This window comes from Aedes aegypti, chromosome 3 (genome assembly GCF_002204515.2).
Source record: "Aedes aegypti strain LVP_AGWG chromosome 3, AaegL5.0 Primary Assembly, whole genome shotgun sequence".
In the NCBI taxonomy this organism is placed as follows: domain Eukaryota; kingdom Metazoa; phylum Arthropoda; class Insecta; order Diptera; family Culicidae; genus Aedes; species Aedes aegypti.
The window spans coordinates 176,636,379-176,661,015 of NC_035109.1; positions in this window are offsets into that span (position 1 = coordinate 176,636,379).

Genomic DNA, 24,637 nt, shown 5'->3' on the forward strand with positions numbered 1-24,637 from the left:
AGGTAGACCCAGTGGTGCTGTGTGTTTGGTGTTGTTGAAGAGCTTGTTTACCTTGAAACAGTTGTAAAATGTGACAATGACGTTCCAGCGAAGTGAAAACACTAATTGCAGCTGCGAACAGAGCCTTTTACGGACCACGTACCCGGCTTAAGTCGCGCAACTTGCAAACGGAAACAAAATTCGCCCTGTATAAAACATTAATTCTTCACACACAGCGTGGACGTTGAAAAAGGCAGACCGGACAATACTCGGTGAGGCGCAGACGCATAGATCACGAATTGTATCAAGTGCATGAAAAGCGAATATTATTAAGGTGAAGATGAATTGAAGCCAAACCTCAAATTTTCCAGAGTACAAATCTGGAGAACCGAACGCCCGTTTGAGCATGAGCATGAGAATGATTGACCGCCCGCAGATGCTACTCCGTTATTGCAAGAACAGCTCCTCAATGTGTAAGTACTGGTGCTCTCATTATTATAATAAACAATAACGGCGCCAGCTGCGTACGAATGCAGGTCAATTTGGGGATAGGAGGGAAATTTTGACGTGTTACTTGCTTTATGGAAGCCGAGGAGTCCTCTGCACTTCCACAAGTAAACACTGGGAGTTAGGATATGGGGGAGGGATTCGTTTTGGTAAACGATAAGTATATAATTTGAAATGAATGCGCCTAACCGGATCCGCGATATTACTCGATAAACGAATTGAACGCCAAATAAGTGCTCGTCACTCGCCCTCCTAGGAGTAAGCGACAAGGATCAAACACTACTAACGCGTTCCGCGACCCGCGATACTATTCCACAGTGCCACGCGAGCGACGCGCTACACGATTAATTCTGCCCTCATCACCCGCTCCCGAAGACGTAAGCGGGAGAACCGAACGCCCGTTTGAGCTGAAAACTTAAACGATTGGTCACCTCTAGCTAGTAAACTATCGATTAAGTTTACAGCTCAAACGGCGGTTTGGTTCTCCAGATTTGTGCTCTTGAAAATTTGAATTTTGGCTTCGATTCATCTTCACCTTAAGCATGTGAAATATGGCAGCCTTCAGTGGACTTATCACTTAGTACGAATGTGGGAGAAAGAGTAGCTAAAATAAAATTCAGAAGGGAACCAGGCAGAGGTCGACGACTTCGTGGAAGACCACAAATACGCTGGCTGTACGCAGTAGAAGAGATCTTGGCGACCCCCAAGACCGACGAAGATGGAGCTCTACAATACGCCCGGCAATGACGTGACGCTACGCAGCACAGTGGGACGAAACGGAAAATTGGAGGTCAAAACCACTTAGAGGTGTTTTAGCCCATAGGTGTCTTCGGGACATTGTTTTGAATTAGCATCTCGAGTTATAAAAAAAAATAATTTTTAAACTAGACTAAATAGGGCACCCAAGCAAAAATATTTTTATGGAAAATTTTTATTTGGGCGATCATTATTTCAGCAAAGTTTTAATTCGTTTTATTTTCAACAACTTTGCTGAACATACTTGATATTTTTGAATTCGTTTTCACGGTTAAATTTTTAAATCTAACCTATTTTACCATAAATATCAGTTTTTTGACCATTTCTATGCTCAATGTGCAATTTACGAACATGATATGTTCTACAACATTTTATATAATACAAAAACACACCAATTTTCCGAATATACCAAAGTTGTGAAATCATCACATCAAAGATATAATGAAATTATATTAATATGTATATAATTTTCGACCATTTTTCTAAGCAAGTTTCTCCTGAATCGGCACTTTTCGGCAGCCATATCTAGTATACTTTGATGCCTTATTATATCAGTTAAAGCCCCATTGCAACAGAATGATCGGGTCTCACAGGGCTTATTGATTTCAATCATTTTTTGACGAGCTTGGAATTTCAATCTTAAATAGTTTTTTGAATTTTTGTATACTCACAGTGCAATACTCTGTATTAGTTATAGCATAAAAAAACATATTAGAAAACACCTTTATCACACTATAACTGCTCAATTTTAGCATCAAATCGTAGTTGTCGACGATAATTTGGCTTCGGTCACAATGCATGAAAAATTTAAGAACAAATAATAATATGGTCGGTGTTCAAACAGACTGAACCAAGTGTTTTTTAATGATTTTAGGAAAACGTACCCCAGGCATTCAAAATATCAAAATATTTGCATTATTTGTTGTGATAATGGAACTTATCTTTTTGATGATACGTCTGTATCAAAATACCATCAGAAAAATCAAAAATGATCGTGTTACCAACATGTCTCTATGACACCAACATATCTTATGTATCAGTCTGTATGAACACCGATCATATGTATTTTATGGTAAAAAGCAAATAATAATTGAGAGTAAAACATAATTTCGCCTGTTGAACACAATTCCTCTCATTTTTCAACCATTACCATTTCACAGCTTTGGTATATTCGGCAAATTTGTGTATTTTTGAAATATATAAAAGAGGGATTCCACGGAGGCATGCAAGTCGATTCTGATCGACTATTCCAAAAATATCTGAAACTTTGCACAGTTTTTCAGTTCCATCTAAATCGTCATTTTCCGATATCAAAACTTCAAGTTGAGTCACGACTAACTTTTCAAAAGGGTGTATGTGAAAATGGTTCAAAAATATTCAAAAAGCTTCACAGCAAAAACGGTTCGTTCGATTGTTAGACAACTAAAGAAACAAAGTTAGAGAACTAAATAAAGATTCAAAAAAAATGCATACAGTAAAAAAAAAATTTTTTTTTGCATTAAAAAACATCATTTTTGTCACAAAAACTCAAATATCTCAAAACCCTATCGGAATACCAACGTAATTTTTTGAGGGAAAACGGTCCATTATATTAGCTATCTACCATAAAAATTTGGTGATGGTAAGCCAATAAACAAAAAAGTTATGACATTTCAAATATTTCACAAATTTGACACTTAGTGAATTTTTTTTTTTCATTGTTAATTTTTTTTAGGACCGCAGTTTGTTGCTGAATTTTTTGTTAAGGGTACCACATGCGGTTAACAAGTTGTTTTCATGATATTATATTTAATCATTCATAACTATTATAGCATCTATTAGAAAGTTAGACGCGATCCAGTGTTGTGATCTAAAGTCTTGATAGTGTCATATTTTTTATTGTACGTAACTGAAGAAAAATTCTCTCAATAGTGTTGAAACCTTTTGATAAAAGAAACCTATAAGAAATCTAATATTGAAGACAAAAGCTACAAAAAAAGTTTTCTATACAGGTATACGACTAGTTTACCTGCAAAAAGTTTACCTCGTAGAGAACAAGGCGGGTCTATACCCAGGTGATCTAGTATACGTAAAGCAGGTCGGTTTTCTCGGCGCTGGTTTTCTCCACAAAGTTAAAATCTGGTTACACCTGGGTATAGACCCGCCTTGGTAGAGAATAGACTTTGTTAATCATATTTGGGAGAAAGCGAGTAACTTCAACAACATCAAAAACATGATAGGTACATACCATGAACATACTCACGAAAAAGCTAAAAATATACTACCACTATGGTTATAAAAGATTTAATTGTAAAATTTTTCTTCAGTCAAGCAAACGACACCAAACTAGTCAGTAAAAACTTAAAAGTGATTTTGTTTATTAAAATCTAACGAGCAACATGAGTAGTCGCTTTCTCAACTGTTGTAGGCCGTTTGCAGAAAAAAAATGTTCGAAAGAGCTACAAAATCTCACCGAAAGCACCATAGATAAACTGAAAGCGGCTGGTTATGCTCCAATGTCTACATTGAATACAAATTTACGCATTTGTACGTCCTGCCGTTTAAACGTTGACAAATGGGCAATCTGTACATCATCGGTGGATCAGGTTGCAGGAAGTTCGAAAACAACAACAACTGAGGAATTACTAGATGCACCGACAACAACTGAGGAGTTACCAGAAGTACCAAGTGCAGATAGTCTTGCCACGGTACCATCATCGACATCTGTTTCAACAAATCAATCAGAAGATGAGTGCATCCAGAAGGTCAACATCGAACGCTTCAACGAAGGGATAGCTGGAATAAAAGTGACTCCGATTAAATGGACGAAGATGGGTTACGTCAATTATCCCGAGAAAAAATACCGTGAAATCAACGAAGCTGTACGAAGAAACCTCTTCAAATTAGGACCTGAGGATGTGGAAAATACAGACTACGATGAGGTAATTATGAATATGGTAAAAAAAAAAAATATTTTCGTGTAATCTGTTAATTCATTTTAATTTATACATATATACATATACATATAATATTTATACATATACATAATATTTATTCATATAATATACATAATACTAATGAATACATGAAAACGACTTGTTTAATTCACGCAAGGCCCTTAACAATAAAATCAGCAACATACTGCGGTTCCCGTAATAATTTACACCGAAAAAAAATTTTTTTTTTCTACTAAATGTGAAAATTGTGACATGTTTGAAATGTCATAACTTTATTGGTTTACCATCACCAAATTTTTATGGTAGATAGCTAATATAATGGACCGTTTTTCCTCAAAAAATTACGTTGGTATTCCGATAGGGTTTTGAGATATTTGAGTTTTTGTGTCAAAAATTATGTTTTTTAATGCAAAAAAAAATTTTTTTACTGTGTGCATTTTTTTTGGAATCTTTATTTAGTTGTCTAACTTTATTTCTTTAGTTGTCTAACAATCGAACGAACCGTTTTTGCTGTGCAGCTTTTTGAATATATTTGAACCATTTTCACATACACCCTTCTGAAAAGTTAGTCGTGACTCAACTTGAAGATTTGATATCGGAAAATGACGATTTAGATGGAACTGGAAAACTGTGCAAAGTTTCAGCTCAATAGAAAAAAAATGAATTAAAAAATTTACCAAATTTTGGTGCTGTTGCTTGGAATCACTCAAAATGTTATTGAACATGTCATGTTCGTAAATTGCACATTGAGCATAGAAATGGTAAAAAAACTGATATTTATGGTAAAATAGGTTAAATTTCAAAATTTATCCGTGAGAACGAAGTCAAAAATATCAAGTATGTTCAGCAAATCTGTTGAAAATAAAAAGAACTAAAACTTTGCTGAAGTAATGATCGCCCAAAAAAAGAGTTTTCAAAAAAATATTTTTGCTAGGGCACCCGTCTAATTTAAAAATTATTTTTTATTATTACTCGGGATGCTAATTCAAAAGAATGTCCCACAGACACCTATGGGCTAAAACTCCTCTAAGAGGTTTTGACCGTCAATTTTCAGTTTCGTCCCACTGTGCGCTGTAGCCATCAAGGTACAAAATTAGGTCCACCAGTTATTCAAGTCTGATTCACTTTATATTTAAGTGATTCGCGTCTGATAAACTTCAAGTGATTTGGCTCTGATTCTCTTCATATTCAAGTAATTCAGGTCTGGTTCAGTTCATATTCATGTTTTTTTTTCTCCATGTTGTTCTTCTACTTTCTCTCGTAACATGCTCTGATATATGATCTATTGCTGATTGCTGTAAATGTTACATGCGTCTAACGTACATTCAAAATTATTACATCTTATGTTGACATATCGCTTACGTGTTAGAGATGTAATTTTAAGGTTAATTTTTGAAATGAATTATATTTAAATCTGATTTGCGTTGGTGTATGATGAAACATGAAACGTTAAAGCAACAAGGCATGTTGATTAGGCCTAACGATTACATTAATTAATCCGTCGAAGCAAATTAAGATATTTTTTCTCTGACTACTCCAGAAGCTTATTCTTTAATTTATATAAAAAATCTGATCTCATCGGTTAAAAACATAATCATGATAACACTGCGCTTAATATCTGACCTAAATATGCGGCTTTTGCGGTATGTTGAAACAACCTCCAAGATCCTGAGTTAGGATGGAAGATGCGATGAACGCATAAATATGAAATCATACTTCATAGCATCTAGGTACATATGTGAAAGAAATTTCAACCGCCTTCAGCTTGTGAAAGTGATGGAGCTGATTCTTTATTCATAACTTCATGTTTTATGAATACGAGACGTCATGCTTGATTTCATCGCATCTCACGATCCAGACTAAAGAGTATGGTGCAACGATGTAACATTTTTTTTTCTCAAGTGGCTGGAAATACGAGTCAAAGATTCTGGTTTACTGCCAGCTAGCTGCCATAAGTATTGTGAGAAACATTTCCTTCATTGCAATCAACATAATCAACAGCATCCCAGAATTGTTTCCATCAAACCAAACTAGTAAAACTTCAATTTTTCGCAAGGAAAGGAGGCAAACAAACATCATCATCATCGTCACTGCCTCTTGAACTAGCAAATCACCAATCGTAGAGTATGGTGGAATTAAATAATCAATATTTCCAGAAAAACCATAACAGAACAAATCGAATAAATACCCCACAGTGGACCGTCAATCTATTGATTGCTGAACTAGCCTGTGTCAAAATATGTACCCATTTTTAGTTATAACCGTTTCAAAACTTCCACCCCACCGGGCAATAGTTAGGAACTAGTGTAAAGGAAAAGTTTGCTGACTGGAACACAAAATATCGATACTTTTGCGACAAGAATGCTACTAATCATAAACTGATGTTCACATAAAAATACACACTAAGTGTTGATCAGAAACTTTACCAAAATAAACTGGTGGAAAACTATTGCCCCGTTTTACTCTATGTGTGCATGTGTGTTGAAAATGTTTTCCTTCGCCGAAATGGCCCTAACGTTCATCTCGTGTCTCAATCACGCTAACTTGTCGGTTTCCACCAGATCCCAACTTCCGTATTTTCAGACCAAACCAGTTCAACACAAAAAGGGCGGAAAATTGCTCCAGGAAATAAAACAGATTTACTCAGCAGCCAGCCAGCCAGCGCTCGGTTTACACCTCTAGGGCATTCTGGTCGGCAATCGTGCAAGAAATTCATCTTGTTTATTCTTTTGGCAATAATTAGCCGAAATGGCAGCACGTCGTGATTAAGGGGCGAGATCTAATCAGCGCGAAATTGCTGACGTCTGGCGAGGTATACGTCTGGCTGAGAGGGAAAATGTTTTATATCAACGTTAGGTGCTTCAAGCTTATTATGTGAAATTACATGAGCAATTGTTCTCCTTCTAGAAAAAATGGATTGAATCAGTCACTCACTGTCCAAATCTCTAATATATTGTAAATTTCTTTCACTACTGGACTGCGAATTGCGGCTTCATAATAGCGAAAATGCGAATAAAAGGGCGGGATTGCATCGGATCATGTTGGTGCCTTCAGAGCACTTATTCTTTGGACTGTGAGGAACAACCCCGCTGAAGACAAGTTTTCGATTCGATGCAATTGCGCACTTTTATTAGCATTCCCACACTTCTAAAAACTTTTGCGATAGTCCAGTGGTGAAAGAAATGCGCAATAATCAAACATTCATGATCTTTGCGCAATGCACACATGTGCTGTGCGTTAACTCGTAAGGTGATGTGCTAGTATTCATCGTATTCAGCTTTGATCAGTGAGAACCTGCAATTTCCTAGTATTGCAGTGAAAAATGCTGATACAAACCGATGCCAAACAATTCTTTCCCAAACGGCTTTTGCATTGTACAATAAGATTTTGATAAATCTTGGTCGTCTTATTGGAAATAATCCATTAAATTGCATCTTGCCATATTCTCAATTCGTCGTATCGTTTTCATTTCTGTCGCAATCAGTTTCCAGATTCGTCTCACAACTTACGGCTCACTAAGATATAGTGAGTGGTCAAAATACAACATATCAACGCTATTATACAATTTTACTAGGATATGTAGATCTACGGGCATCTCGCTCTATTCCTTCAGCATGATGGAATATATTAATTCCCTTTAAAATTCATTGTTCGCCATCAGAATTCAGCTCAATCACATTTCTTTTTTACCGAACAATTATGAAATTTGCTCACAGTGCAGCGAAAACAACACAATCAAAGAATCAAAGGAATCGTTTTTTATGCCGAGCATCGCGCACACATTGATGCGTACAAGCTTTTTTTCTCTGCACGACGGATTGAACTTTGTATACATTCTCAATTTTACGCGATCGTTGAGGAAATTTCATAAATTTTCGTAAATTATAATACTTTTACGGCGTGTGATTGGAACAAAATGCTTCAGTGAAGAAGTACGAAGGTTTTTCATAGTGAAATGAAATGCAAATAATTATTAAATAAGCAAAATATTATGTTTTGATCTGGTGGTAATTTAATAACTCATTACGGGAAACGACCATTATGTCAAACGACCATTATGCTAAACGACCCTATACCAAACGATCGTATGCCAAACGACTTTATGTGAAACGGGATACAATCCTCAAAACTTGCTGTCCTTGCGGCCTTGCAATAAAATCCTTGCTGCGCTACTGTTTATTCTAATTGTAAAATGATCAAACTATGAGCGAGTATATATTGTAAAACGATTGCTATCGAGGTTGCTACGGTGCACGGTTTGCATTATTGGTTCCCCTCTTCCTACCCCCCATTTATTCATTTTCCATGCTAACAATCAAAGAAATACCATTTTTGAACTATTTCACCGATAGAAAAGTTTGAATTCTTCCGATTATGAAAATATAGCCCATTGATCTCCGGCAAGAAAAAAATCCGGTGTTCGATTTTTTAATCCGCTGGGTCAGACATATCGAGCAGGTGACATTGCACCGAATAAATTCAGAAATTTGTTAAGCAGAACCTGTTGAACAAATTGGAGTTTTAGAGGCTAACATTATAATATTATAAAATGCATTTCCAACTAGACACCACCCAAACCCCCCCTTAGTGCGGAGTTGTTAGAATTGCGGGATTACATCGGATCGGTTTGGTTTCCTCACCGTACTTAAGGAGGATTCAATTATGACGTCCATCGCTTTTCGTGATTTTTAGACCACCCCCCCCCCCCTTAACAATCTCACAGGTTTTTTTTTCTGTTGCGAGTTCGTTCGATTAGGTATCTAGATTCCTGGTAAGTAAAAGCACTTTTCGAAGTATGGTTAGCGTCTGTCGAGGAAGTGACGAATCCATCCACAACTGAAAAAATCACAATATCACTAAATGAGTGGCCACGATTTTCTCTCAATATGTGAATCGGTATTGCCTTACCAATTTATATATACCGTAATCCGGGGTAACATTGATCATTTTTCTGAATATTTCTTTAATATTTCGTTTGAAAAGGCATATGTTGCAAATCTTATATTCTTAAAACAAGTACTGGTACCCATAGGTCAAGACTATATATTGTATTATGTTTATTGAAAGATGTAAGCATGTTAAAAAACTTGTTTTAAGCGATTTTTTGATTTAGCTGATATGGGGTAACATTGATCATCTATGTAAACAACGTTCGGTAATATTGAAAATGTCGTTACTTACTTAAATCATGACCCCGGAAGCCAAATATGAAGGCCAAACGCTTACAAATCATTCACTTTTTGAGTTATTTTAAAATTAAAAACACCTCGAACCACGGAATATGCCTAAAGGTAGGCAATTTCCTAAGGGAATTCTACATTCTTAACAGTAATTCGATAATGTTGCCTAATTGAGCATACTTATAAAAGTTTTGACAACGGAATCGTTTTCGGCGATGCCATTTTTAGTAAGAGCCACATTTTCCTTGCTTATATCGTTTGCAGAACTTATGTGAGGTATGAATCTTCGATAGTGTCATCCTAAACAGTTAAAATCATTATTTTGAAAAGTTAACAAATTTACGCATAAGATAAACGCAATTTTCGCAAAAATATTACCTTTCATTAGCTCATGAATATAAGAAAGAGAAGTACCATTCATTATTTGGAAATGTTTCATCAATAAATGATACAACGAACTTTTGATGAGATGCGTCATTCCGATCAATGTTACCCCGCTGATCAATGATACCCCGGATTACGGTACACCTTTTTCATCAGCGAACATTGTGTTGATAACAACTGCTATCTGCTCTGCTACGATTGAAGAGCGAACTAAACTTTATTTGCTGTAATGAAATATAGTCAAATGTATTCTGAACTGTCACTAATCGAATTGTTTTCCTTCATAACTCGTTCACATCAACACACAAATGAGGATCGAAGCAAGTCCTATGAAATGTTTACTTATCAACAATCACTGTATATGCTTCCCAGTCTGCGCAACTTATTGACATAGTTTTTAATGTTTTAAACACTTTTTAGATAAGAAAACTTAAAAACTATTCCCGCGTAGCAGTATTTACGCAACCAGATGAAAAACAATATGGAAGACAGCGTATAAATAAAAACGGATGAGAAAATTTATTTCGATGTCGGTAATGTATTGTCATATTGATAATTTCATTATCTTGTGAACAATGAAGATACTTGACTGAGCCAATAATTTCCAAAATCTGTATAAGATTTTCAAAGACTTTGTGTTGTTGAATTTACCATAATAGACTGACCTGAGAGATTGTTAAAATAATGAAATGAAGATAATTTTAACTGATTTTATAATAATTTCCAGCACCTTTTGACCATTGTTTATTTTACTACTCGGTGGTCGTTCATTTTACGATTGAACTAATTTCAGTGCATGTTGCTGCTCACAATCCTCCGAAGAAATCAAGCATTTTATATGCGTGATATATTGACTTTCGATGTTACTGTGACTTGTCGAACATGATAGTGCAAAAACCTCACGGGTCCTTAACACCCCATTTTACGGTGTATAAAATATAATATTTTGTGAACAAAATGTTGATAAGCTTTTCAGTTCAGTTCAGTTCAGGTAAACAAACTTTTTTTTATTTTTATTCAAATTAGTATTACAAGCGCCTCCGGCATTATGTACCAAACGCGTTATTTTCTCCGAAAACAAACCTTTCCGAATGATTCACATCATCCGCGGACTCAAAATGAAACAAACAAAGCCTTAGGGCGTAATCAAAAACACGTGCAAACCCTACTCTCCCGACCAGTGAAAACTCACCCCAATAGAAAGTTTCCGCTTGGTAAATGTGCAGAAGCAAAATTCGTCAAAACACTACTGCTAGCATCGGAATCTTGGTGGGATCTAACAAAATCGAGTGGATGCATTTCGCAAATATAATTCTAAGTGGTGCTTTAGTTTCAGGCTAATTATAACTACGGACATTAAGCTTAATTATACATTATTTGTATCATACCGCAAATAGCCACAGAGTAATTTCAAAACATGTGAGGGATGTTTGCTCCTGTTTGGACGCCGAAACCAGTACCCAACCCAATGTCTCGCTCTCCTAGGGAATAACCCTTTACAACTCTCCATATAATGTTTGTTGGAGTTACGAACCTTAGTTCACCAGAGGCAAACTTTCTTATCTCACACACAGGTGCCTCATAGAACAACCGACGCCATTATTTATGCCGCCTCTACTGGCTGAGGAGGGCGTTTGCACCGTTTTGCCGTTTTCTGATGAATAACTAAAGGTGAGAGGACCGAATTAACGATGCGGTTATCCCGTTTGTGATGCCTCTAGTTATAATGCTTCATAAATCAGCCAGCTGGTGCTATCGATTTTTACAGGGTTTCTGGCTAGGTATATGTGGTTGTTGGTTGGCGATTGTTCGTTTGATTCAAGTTTAGACCATATGCTTCACAAATAAAATAAAATGTTATGTTAATTTAGTATAGTAGACTTATTAGACATGACTGCATAAGAGTAATATCTATGCATTTGGAGTAATATCTATGGAGAATACCAAACCATGAGTATATTTGACCGCCATAATAAAATTTCTAAGATTGTTTCAGCAAAAGTCTAATATATTTAAATCATATCTATTACGTGATTCGACATAATGAAGAAAAATATGAACATGGCCACCTGGAGCTCACTCTTTCAGACTGCACCACAAATCGATAACGTATTGATTGATGGAAGACACTTCCCAGATATTACCGACGTCAGAACCACAGAACCACGCAAATATCGATTCAGACCACTACCATGTGATGAATTTCCGTTGTGAACAACATTCGGTATCGACGCCCGCCACGGTACAATCTGGAACGAAACCCGAACAGATTGAGCTCAAAGTCTTGAAGCAGCGTTGCTGTATGAGAATGAGCTCACCGAAGCCCCTCTTGAGGAATGCTATAATAGTGTTAAAGCAGCCATTAACAACGCAGCAGAAGGTACCATCGTGTTCTTGGAAGAAAATCAACGAAACGTTGGTTCACTGCGGCTTGTCAGACGGGCTTAGACGAGAAGAATGCGAACGTTGATGCTGCAGCAAGGTAAGGTACAGTGGGGGAAGTGTATTAGTGGGGTAAGTGAGTCATTTGTCCATATTAATCGTGCACACTTGGATATTTTGAATGTTTTAGCTCCATTGCTTCGTTCTAGGTTATATTCTCACGTCCAAGCTGATACTACTGCAAAACTACAAATGCACTAACACAAGCAAACTTGATATCGGGTACCCCCGTTGGTTTGACCACAATTAATCTGTACCCCGCTAATTTGCACATCGTTCAGATTAATAATGGTTCAAACGTCATTTAGCTCATGGAACGGAGTGAAGTGAGATGGAACGCCGTGGAACGGAACGCAGAATCAAAACAAAACAGTGAAAGAGGTAACCAGCACGTTTCTAGGGTGACTAGATGTTCAAATTAAAAAATGAACCCCGATGGTTTGCATGAGGTACCGTTCAGATTACCGGGGGTGCACGGTAACTGCAAAAATCGACTCTATGACACTACCCCGAACGCCACTACCCTGAATGCCGCTACCCCGAACGCCATTACTCCGAAAGCCATTACCCCGAACTCCACTACCCAGAATGGGTCACTTTCGGGATGCATTACATATTGAGACTGGTTCTAATCAGAAGGTGGGGAGATAATTTTACGATTCCTTATGAGTATTAAACAAGTTCTCAGCAAATATTGTTTACATACTAAGTTTCGTTTGAATTTGTCCTCTAAATTTCATGAGGTCTCCATAGCCACACTGCAATGCTCTGAATAACAGCCCATTTCGAAAAAAGGGTGAATTTATTATGAAAAGGATAGCTATAATATGCACAAAATTAGGGTGTAGTAACATCTGGTTTTGGACGCTGCCACTCACTTGAAGTGAGTGAAGGCAATTTTTTTAGATGCCAATCTACTAGCATTAAGATCTTGAAAAAGATTTTGTTTCGTAAACGATGGTAATACTCACTCTGATATTGCTGCAAGTGATGTTATATGGAACCCGCTAAGAACCAACCTGATAGAAAAACGACGCCATTTGATCTCCTCTAAGGTAAATACTTTCGTTGGATTGTGGGATCATTCAGCTGAATTTCTTTAAAATAATCACAAAAAACAGTTGTGGTTGATTTAAGATGATGGTAGAAAAGTGGTGAGCAGTTCCATAATCGACCTGACTGTTTTAATACAAAAAGATAAAAGAAGGGATATTTTTTGATTAGAATTATAGCTAGATTATCTTTAATGAATGCCTTGAGGATATCCTCCTTAAAAAAAATGATGATCCATATGAAAATACTAGTGTGACAAGCTCCCCGAGTACGGTCGAGTTAGTTTAACACCGCGATGGAACGACGGCAGTATGCCAAATCGGCTAAATCAGCCCAATCGGCTGATGGTTACCAAGAGAGTAATGCACAAACAAACGTCATTGTGCGCTCCTAATTTGTTTTGAATCCCAAAACTTTGGTCTAGTAACCTTCGATATTGGTCATATCGACATACGGAGATATCGAGATAAGGAGGGTATCGAGAAATGGAGAGTGAAAATGTATGTAGACTGAAGGGACTCATGAAATCATCGACATAGGGAGAGATATCGAGATGTAGAACATCGAGATGTGGAGAGTCGACTGTATATTGGTATTTGAAGATCTTTCAAATAAAATGGATCCATTTAGCTAAACCATTAGGCTAGCATCAATCTATATACTGACTGACAAACAACATGGGAAATAGCCCAATCCAGCAATCACTCAAACTAAAAGTATTTCCATCGGCACAATCGCATCTACAAGCAAAAACAATTAACCACCGTGTTGTTTTCCAGCCTAATCGATAAATGCACCAGACTTAGATTGTCGTCCTGTGACTGAACTACAATTAGCCTTTGGCATCATCACGTCGGAATGTGTATTGGTTATACCTGGTTAGGTTACGATCCCAACAGAATCGAACCATTTGATTATTGAGTTGTTGAAAGGATCTGCTAACTGAGTAACAGGCTTTGACTATGAACACAGTGCACCGAACATGTGAGGATGATAGGTACCGTTCAAAATCATATTCCGGACAGATTCAAATTTTGAAGGGTTTGCTTTGCGTGGATAGCTCTATATATCATTGAGTTTTGGTAGCATTAAGAGAAAGCATCTATTTTTTATATCCGATCTTTTTTGCAATTAACCACAGATGATGATGTGAAAATATTGTACAATATTGGTTCCTAAAAACTGTTTTGAAAAACACTAGCTTTTACTGGAAGTCTATCACATTTAGAGTTTTGAAAATCAAGTTGAAGTATACATACTAGAGTGTCCATTTCCCGGCCATTTTGCACGTCCCGGGATTCGGGACAAAAATCTATGCTTGGGGATCCCGGGATCCCGGATTTATCAAATTTTCAATAAAACTAGCATTTTGGTTGAAATGGAAGTACAAATTTTACAATACAATTTTGTTTTTCAATGAAATAAACAGATAATGTATTTTTTTTTTCCAAATAGTATGTTAATTATAGCAAATCACATTTCAGATAAGACTTTCTTATTCTGATGAAGTAACAAAAATCAAAACATAGCTTGACTTATTACGGGTTTGCTATGATTTTTTTCAAATTTTCTATAACACTTATGAATGAAAATTATGGGGCCCAGATAGTCGTAGCGGTAAGCGCGCAGCTATTCAGCATGACCATGCTGAGGGTCGTGGGTTCGAATCCCACTGGTCGAGGATCTTTTCGTAAAGGAAATTTTCTCGATTCCCAGGGCATAGAGTATCTTCGTACCTGCCACACGATATACACATGCAAAAATGGTCAATCGGCAAAGAAAGCTCTCAGTTAATAACTGTGGAAGTGCTCATAAGAACACTAATCTGAGAAGCAGACTTTTTCCCAGTTGGGACGTAACGCCAGAAAGAAGAAGAAGATGAATGAAAATTAAGTCATAATTTTAAAGCAATTTGCTTCATACATTTGAAAGGATATAAAAACTTTAGAACAAAAGAAACGATTACAGATCATTGAAGGTATTGTAGATCATGCTAAAAGTCAATTACTGAAAATTATTGACTGAAGTTTACTGCCGTGAATCGCAAGTCAGTCCCTTCTGCATTTTGGTCAAAATTGAGTTGATATCAGTTTTCATTATATCTTCTAATGATCTTTCAGCTGCACTAACGGGAAATCACTTTATGTTCAGTAAAATTAGGAAAAAAAAAACAAAGTGGAATTGTCCCATAATGAAAAGTAAACGCATGTCAGTCCACTGCAGATTTTTGCATCGTGTAACACAAAAATGAATCATTATTTGGTCATCTTTAAATTTTTCTTGGAAAGGTAATGGAGTGAAAAGCAAATTAAGAAAGTTTCATTGAGATCGAAACATGTTCCAATCTCCTGGAATTTTTTGAATATTTGACGTTTGAGCGGTTCCGAATTCACTGGTTGCTATGGTGCCATAAATAACACGGCACCGCTAAAACGTCAAATAATGAACCCGTGCATAGGTCCATTGAAAACTTCTCAGTCAATTTTCTCAATGCCTACTTTTTACATATGGTTCTGACTTGTGATTTGCCGCAGTTTAGGTGTACTTTCAAATTTGTTATCTCAGCATAGGCTTATAAAATCGACTAATGTTGAAAAGAAAAGCATTAAAACTTTACAACTAGACAAATAAAAATATTTGTTTCTTACTTGGTAAATTGATCTTTTCATAAAAATAATGACCCGTTTATTCTCTTTATCGTTATGCTTTTCTACTTTATGAAATAAGGTTTATAGTGAGGAAAAATGTCATTGTTTCTCATTGAAATTTAGTGGTTTTCGTCAAATTCTACGTACGTTTCGGGAATCCCGGGATGTCAGAAATAAAATCCCGGGAAACGAGAAATCCCGAAATTTGTCAAATCCCGGGATTTTTTGTAACGAGACGTCCCGAGATGGACAATCTAATACATACTTAATGTGAAACTGCTTGGAATCCAAACTCAATATTGTACCAACACTTTCAAGGCGATGCGACAATCATGCGACAGAAGTATCAAATGACCGTACAATTTTTATCTTAGCTTTGGACACTAGCAAAAAGTTTAAAATAAGAAGATCGACTTCATACGTTCGTTATTTATGCAGATTAGTGCTTTATAAATCGTGAGTAGAGGCACAAGTCTGTCAATGTTATGCTCATTTTTGGATTTCAACCTGTTTCACCTTAAATAATTTTGCTGATTCCTGCAGGATCAATCTGTGCTTGATTATTTTATGCTTCTACCCTATCCAACTACTATAAGTCCCACATGTAAGGCCAATAACATAAATTATCATAGTTATCATAATCAATATTATCATAAAACATGAATGCCTTCGTCTTTCGATTCCAGGCTTCAGTAATAACTGTTACTTGTATGTTATTAACTTTTAAAGACCTTTATTCTTCTTCTTCTTCTTCTTTTTGTCTTCTTCTTCTCCTTCTTCTTCTTCTTCTTTTTCTTATTATTCTTCTTTTTTGCATTGCATCCTCACTGGGACAAAGCCTGCTTCTCAGCGTATTGTTGTCCAATGAGCACTTCCACAGTTATTAACTGAGAGCTTTTTTTGTCAAAGCTGCCATTTTCGCATTCGTATATCATATGGCAGGTCGATGATATCACGCTAAGTCTGAACCAGACGATTATAAAAATCGAATGTACATAGGATTTTTTCTCGCTAGAGATCAGTATTTGATCCATATTTTCATAATCGGAAGGTTTTAAAATATTCTATCGGTGAAATTTTGATTTCTTACATTTTTCAGCTATTTTTCATACTAAAATCCATGAAAAACTCGTTTTTCGGCGCATTTCAGCCCATACAAAATGTATGGAAAAAATTTCACCGATAGAATATTTTAAAACTTTCCGATTATGAAAATATGGATCAAATACTGATCTCTAGCGAGAAAAAATCCGATGTACATTCGATTTTTATAATCGTCTGGTTCAGACATAGCGTGGATACTCTATGTCCGGGGAAATCAAGAAGATTTCCATTACGAACAAATCCTGGACCGACTGAGAATCGAATCCATACACCTTCAGAATGGCTTTCCTTGGTAGCCGCGGAGTCTAACCACTCGGCTGAAAAAGGTATTTCCATTCGAATTGACAATAGTCGAACGCTTTAAATTGTTAAGTTTCGGTATAGCAACCCTCGCTTAGTTTTTTAGATTCTGAAATTTGACCCAACACGGTAATATCACTGCTTCGTTCACTCACCGTGAGTCACAACTGCCAAAGCATTCCACTAGGTACCTGCTAAACAAACAGACTTCCATTGAAAACGTGAAAATGAGAGTTTCTCTCGTGCCCGGTTTTTCAATGTTGCCAATGCAAAACACGGAATAGGATTCCATTTGCGATCGGCGTCCACTCAGCAAACAAACACGACAAGTAGAAACGCCACAGCTTTTCATTCGATTCCAGCAGGCATATAAAATGCACAAACTGTAATAGAAATTGCGGCTCTCGACTCTTACTTTTTCCAGCTTCTGTTCGTATCAGTGAACGAACGTGTTTGGATCGTATGTCAATGTTCAGAAAGTTCTTCCAATTATATTGAATATGACGATAAATGACATTTGATATCGGCATTACCTTTTTCGCAAATACAGTCAACTCCACTATTGGATGAACTATGCAGTGACCAAGGATATCAATTTATGCAGAAATTGTTTCAGTTAAATCAGTAGCTTTAAAGCATCTACCAAATAAAAAATAGATCAGACCTCCTAACGGATCTTTGGGCGCCGTCCATTAATAACGTAAGGGTTTATTAGGGGAGGAGAGTTTTGAGATTTCTTACTCGCCACACAGTTCATTACAAAATTCATTACAATTCATACAAAAAAATACCAATGGGGTGGGGGTTGAAAAATCCCTAAAATTATATTACGTATTTAATGGACAACCCGTTGACTAATTAACGGAGTTTTTGGTCTAATAGCTACCGCTAATGCTTTCTAAGCAGAAATCCATGGGTTCAATCCCAGGCCCGTCCCTTAGGTGTCCGGCCATTTGGCCGATCGCCGTTTGGCCGAATGCCGTTTGTCCGAACGCCATTTGGCCGAATGCCATTTGGCCGAAATGGTCATTTGGCCGAATGCCGTTTGGCCGAATCATGAACAAAAAAATCAAATTGCTACAACGCTGATGGATTCATAAGTGTGACCCGATAACTCATAAGTTAATTAATTTGTTGATTCCTATGATGTGACGGGACGTCACGTTTGTCACTATATAAGAGCTCCAAGAGAATGATAACATCGACCCTTTTATTAAGGACGAAGTTGTGAACTCCACACTTCACGTTAAGACTCTGAGGTGATGATTGATTCGCCACTGGATTACCAATGGTGTAATAAGGTTTCAAGTGTTTTTAATGATTTCATCAGAAATTTTTCCTTCTTTTAAACGTAAGCTATTCTTTCTAGTTATACTGGTTCCATTACTATCGGCAATGATTGACCTTATATTTTAATTGGGAATTTTTCCTTCTTTAAATCATTGGCAATTCTTTGTTGTTGTACTGGTGAAATAAATTATTATATGCATTGCACTTGTTTTAATTTTCATATGAGATTTATCCTTCTTTTGTTCATAAGCTGTTCTTTCAAGAGGGAAATATTTTTCATAATTAGTTTAATTAAAGCTTAAAATACGTTCTTTTCAAAACATACTTTTTTAGCTCAAGGGTTAACTTACACACTCCGAAAAAATCATGCCATTCTACGTCTTTTGGATGCACATAAAAGAAGCGAGCCAAATGACGTGAATTTGTGTCTCATGTTAAATACGATGATGTCTGATTCGCGAAATGTCAATCATAGCGGCATCGTTTTCATGTCCTTCATCATGTAAAATTACATTTTTCTTTCAATACATCTTTCAGAACCCATTTTTACGTCATTTCATCACTTACATAATATGCCATTCAGTCATAATGTGAATTACGTCCGGGGTGATTTTCATTATTTATAAGAGTGTAGATGAGATATCATTCTCCTCCAAGATTAAAATTACAACTTGGGAACTGAACACTGCACCGTTTCTTAAATATAGCAATAAACGACTCGGTGAATACTTACGTCAAAGAAGTACACTGTTTCTCCGTTGTGAAAAGAAGAAGCCAAGACTTGTTGATGCCAGAACTATGACATATATTACTTAGTACGATTCGAGGGATCGAAGCAAGCCGATCTAGTAGAAGGACGAAAAAGTTTTAAACTGTTTCAGTTACTGTCAAAAGTTAATTACAAATGCGATGCCAAAATATATGCTGGTGGCTATTACCACTAGCATAGCATTGAACAACTGCTTACATTTAGGATGTTCTTCTTTCAGCTTTGACTGTTTCTTCAACTAACACTAAAAAGCTTATGTATATCAATGATGATATTTCCTATTTTTATGAATAAGCTGAACAAGTTCTTTGAAATTCATAATAAATCCATGCTAACTGTAGTTCACTTTTGTTTTCAATTTCGGCCAAACGGCATTCGGCCAAATGGCGTTCGGCCAAATGACCCTTTCGGCCAAATGGCGTTCGGCCAAACGGCATTCGGCCAAATGGCATTCGGCCAAATGACCCGGAACCGTCCCTTACCTCGTACTTTGTAGTTGAGCAATTCTCGCTGAAACCAGGCCGCCTTCGGCACCCATCGTTAGATTTCCAATTTTATATCACTGATCGCTAGTTTTCGATAAAGCTTAAGGGTGGTCCTTTCGGTTTTCTCAAATTGATGGAACTCTCGTACGCCAGCTTGCTAAACATTTTACGAAAAAGCCCATTTTTTAAAAAAAATCTGGGGTATTTCTTCACGTGATGTGTCTCATATTTTCCTTGGAACACATAGCAAACTTAGTGGCATCGTATAGAGGAATGATATAGCTGACACTACCACTCTGTGTTGGGTCCCAGGCCACTGTGGTATACGCGGAAACGAAGAAGCTGATCGTTTGGCAGCAGATGGAAGAACGGCGTTGTTTTTTATGACAGAGGTGCCAGCTCTGGACGTGAAGAATACGATAGCAGCTGGAGGGCAAGCAGCATGGACAATTCGATGGAGAAACACGCGTAATGTTTTCTTACGAAAAATCAAGGGTGAACCAGATAAATGGACAGACCGATATAGTTGGCGTGAACAGCGTGTTATGTCCCGCCTAAGAGTAGGGCATACTCGTTTAACACATGCACATTTTCTTTCGAAGGTTGAACAACCAAGATGTACCTTGTGGACAGGCTCTTACAGTGGAGCACATCCTTCTAAACTGCGTCCAATATGAAGAAGAGAGAACTTTCACAAACTTGCCTACAACAATAAGGGATATTTTATGCAACGACCGAGATAAAGAAGAAAAACTACTTATATTCTTAAGAGTATCTGGATTGTACGATTGTATATGAAAATGTAGAGGAACAAAATTATATTTTAATATTTCTTGAGGTGAACCGGCCGCCAGGTTGAAAGCCTCTTTGATAAAGACAAAAAAAAATGATATAGCTTTCATTTAAACTTGAAAAAAATGACGGTCATTTTGAATTTGGCCGTTATCTTGAATTTTGTTAGAAAAATCAATTTTTCACCATTAGCGCACCGCTAGTTTTGAATTCTGAGATCACCATCAGAAAGCTGAGGAAAAATTGCGTAAGATAGGCTACAAAAACTAGGTGAGCAAAGGTATTTACCCTATGATATGAACGATTTTCTAAATCATGTTCTACTATTTTGACGTATATGGCGAGTGCAATCAATGCAAACATCATTTTTTGTACAACAAAGAATACAAAGAATCGTTGGTGTTTTATTCGAGTCGAGTGAAGAATAAGAGTATTATTTTGAGTGAAAAAATCTGGCGGGCATCTTGGGTTTTGACGCCATCTCAATTTTAAGTAATAGAATTAATTTTTCACCTTAATAGTACGGTAATTCGGGGTGAAGTTGATCAGTGGGGAGAAGTTGATCATTCACTTACCCACATGTATATACTATCAAGAGAGTTATGATTCGATTTGATTTAGCACCATTTCTGTGACGTCGTATTACCTGATGGCTACTCTTGATGTTTCAAAGTTTGGTTTAACATTCAAGATAATTACACCATGGAAAAACTAATTTTTTATTAAATGTTCGATGAACTGTTGAAGGGTTCTTCTTCAAACAATTGACAATTGACAAGGCTATATAAAAACACAATTTAAATAAACTGTTTCATACATTCCAGATATGTTCTGTGAATCCAGCTTTGAGTTTGCACTGTGGATAAACAATCATTTTCTGAGTAAAAAATGTGACGCACAGTCGCTAGTTTCAAAGAAAATTGCATACCTTTAGGCGTTTAATGTGGTGTGTGCTGTAATTTACAACATTCAAATTTAAAATCAGCTGTTTAAACGATTGTTCATTTCTATCAATGGTTTTAGACCAAATAAATGAAAGAATCAATGCTATTCCTCAACTAGAAGATATGCAATAGCAAATAAGCGTTAAAAAATCCTATTTGATAATTTGTGTTTAAAGCAAGTTAAACTGAGGAGCGGGCTCTGTTCCAGTAGGAACGTATCGTCAGGAAAATGAAGAATAATAAGAAGAATAAGTGTAACGGTAGCATTAAAATTCAACATGTTGAGTGCTAACAAGGAGAAAACTCATTCTACTACTCAAAACCAAGATGACGTCAAAATCCAAGATAACCACCAGATTTTTTCACACAAAATAATACACCTATTCTTCACTGGACTCGAATAATACACCAACGATTGAAAACTTCTTTCTTTTGTGTACAAAAAATGATGTTTGCATTGATTGCCCTCGCCATATACGTCAAAATTGTAGAACATGATTTAGTAAATCGGTCATTTCAAAGGGTAAATACCGTTGCTCACCTAGTGGCCTATCTTACGCATTTTTTTGTCAGCTTTCTGATGGTAATCTCAGAATTCAAAACGAGCGGTGTGCTAATGGTGAAAAAACGATTTTTTTAACAAAATTTAAGATGGTGGCCAAATTTGAAATGGCCGCTTAAATTTTTTAACTTCCAATGAAAGCTATATCCTTTCTCTATACGATGCCACTAAGTTTGTTATGTGTTTCAATGGAAATATGAGATATCACGTGAAGAAATACCCTAGATTTATCAAAAAATTGTCTTTTTTCTAAACTGTTTATCTAGCTGGCGTGCGAGGGGTCCACCAATTTGAGAAAACCGAAAGGACCATTCTTAAGTTTTATCGAAAACTAGCGATCAGTGACATAAAATTGGAATTCTAACGATAGGTGCCGACGGCGGCCTGGTTTCAGCAAGAATTTCTCAGTTGTACATTTCACTTGCTTCAATCTTCCACTCCTAACATACAGCCCGGTCACAGTTGATCTATCACAATTCATAGCATGTGCTAGAACGCTTCCATTCTTCCGCCAGCCTTTCCTTACGCCTGATACATAGGCAGTCTGCTAACCAAACGGCAAGCCTCTCTGCCATAAAATTATACCAGCCCTACACTATCCCGCATAACCTGGCGTAGATGCAAGTATATCGTCTACTGTGGGAGCCAGTTTAATGCATAAATAAATAAATTCTCCGGCGTGGCACCATTGTCGCCTAAAAATAGAAGATAAAATATCAATTTAGTAATTCATTTATTCTTTTTAACCCTCTAATACCCAACCCCGCCTTTAGACGGGGTACACTTTGGAATTTTGTGTATTTTTTCGTAGCTCGGAAATCAAAATGATTTTATTTTTGGCTTATTCCTTGACTCATAACACGCATATAAGAAAAGTTTTTTATGACTTTTGAAACTTTTTTGTATTTTTAGAAATTGTTTGAAAAATTGCATTCTTATATAACCTACAAATGCCTGGGTTTCATGAAAAGTGTAATATAAAAAATCGTACCTTTTATATTTTTCTACGGTTAACCTATCACAAACGAAGAGCCTGGTGGTATTAAAATTATTTCAAACCTGTTTTTCCGTTAGTTACACGGAAAATAAAATACGCTCCGAAAAAAAATTAAAAATTTAATATTTTTCAAAATACCGTAACAATTAAAATTTTTACTATTGCCAAAAATCAACAACTAGAAAAGGCTTCAAAAAAAATGAAAAAAGCTAGGGATGTTTAAAAATAAAAATTATAAAAATCAAAAACCAAAATTTAAAAATTTGCGAATAAAAATAAATAAATGCCCAAAACGTGTTTAGAACGATTTTAGATAACGAAAAATAATACTTAAATCGAAAATAAAAATTTGGGTATTAGAGGGTTAAGTATGCTTCGTTGTTTACAGCTAACCATTCGAGTGGAAGTTTCAACAACTACCGAAAAACTAAACATTACATATACTTTGCAATTGGAATAATGGGAAAAATTCGGAAAAAACTACACGTGTTCTCGGTTTGAATCTAACTCACGACCCCCTTTTCACTAGATAGGGCGCGTTGCCCCTAGACCACAAGATGACTCATGTACGCAGACATTAACCTGAATTTGATTTCAGTTCAATAATCACGTGTGTAGCACTCCAAAATCGTTTGGGAACGACTGGCGGTATACTCTAAAATTATTCCGTATATTACCTAACTAAGCAATCTAGGGACTACCGCATCGCGTTCTACTAATTAGCCGAATGGCTTATGCGCCACCTCTGTTGAGGATCATTCGCACGTATTGAAATGCCCGATATGAGACCTAACCTTAAGTAGGTTCAATTTGATCGTAGAAAAGGAAAAGAAAACGGTTTAGCTGTCCCCAATTTCACCCACATTAGTCTTACTAAATGCCACTCTTCTCAAAAGACCATAATTGACGACTCTCCCCTAATTGAAACGATTCAGAAGTTCTCCGTTAAAGTTTTCGAGTATCATCATTGGAAGTTTACCCATCGAAACCGTTCTGGAAATCGGACTAACCTTCGCAGAAACTTTCCCAAATTAAAATTGAAGCGCGCGTAATGAAATCTTTCGAGGAACTAACCATAATGCTTCAAGAACGAATAAGGAATTAAGCTGGAATTTAGTGAACAGAAAGCATTGAAAACGTGGGTTTTTATTCATTATATATATTCAGACCTTGCATCTACCTATCAATATGCTACACCCTATCCTATTTTGTGCATGTCTTACTTTTTCTCCATCATCCATCCATCTAGCAAATAGCTCGTAGGCGAAATCGAAAACGCCGCAAATCACCGCAGGTCATTCATTGACAAATCTTTCGTCAGTCTCATGTGCACATAAACTAAAAAATTCTGCCCATAACTGCATATTTGTAACATTCGAAAAAAGTAGACATTGAGTAAATGGAGTACCAAGTGTGCATTTTATGGCAGTATGGAAGGAAACTAAAATTTCTAAAAATTAGCAGAAACTCAAAAGTGCTTATTTGAGGCTGATATTTTGTACAACTCAT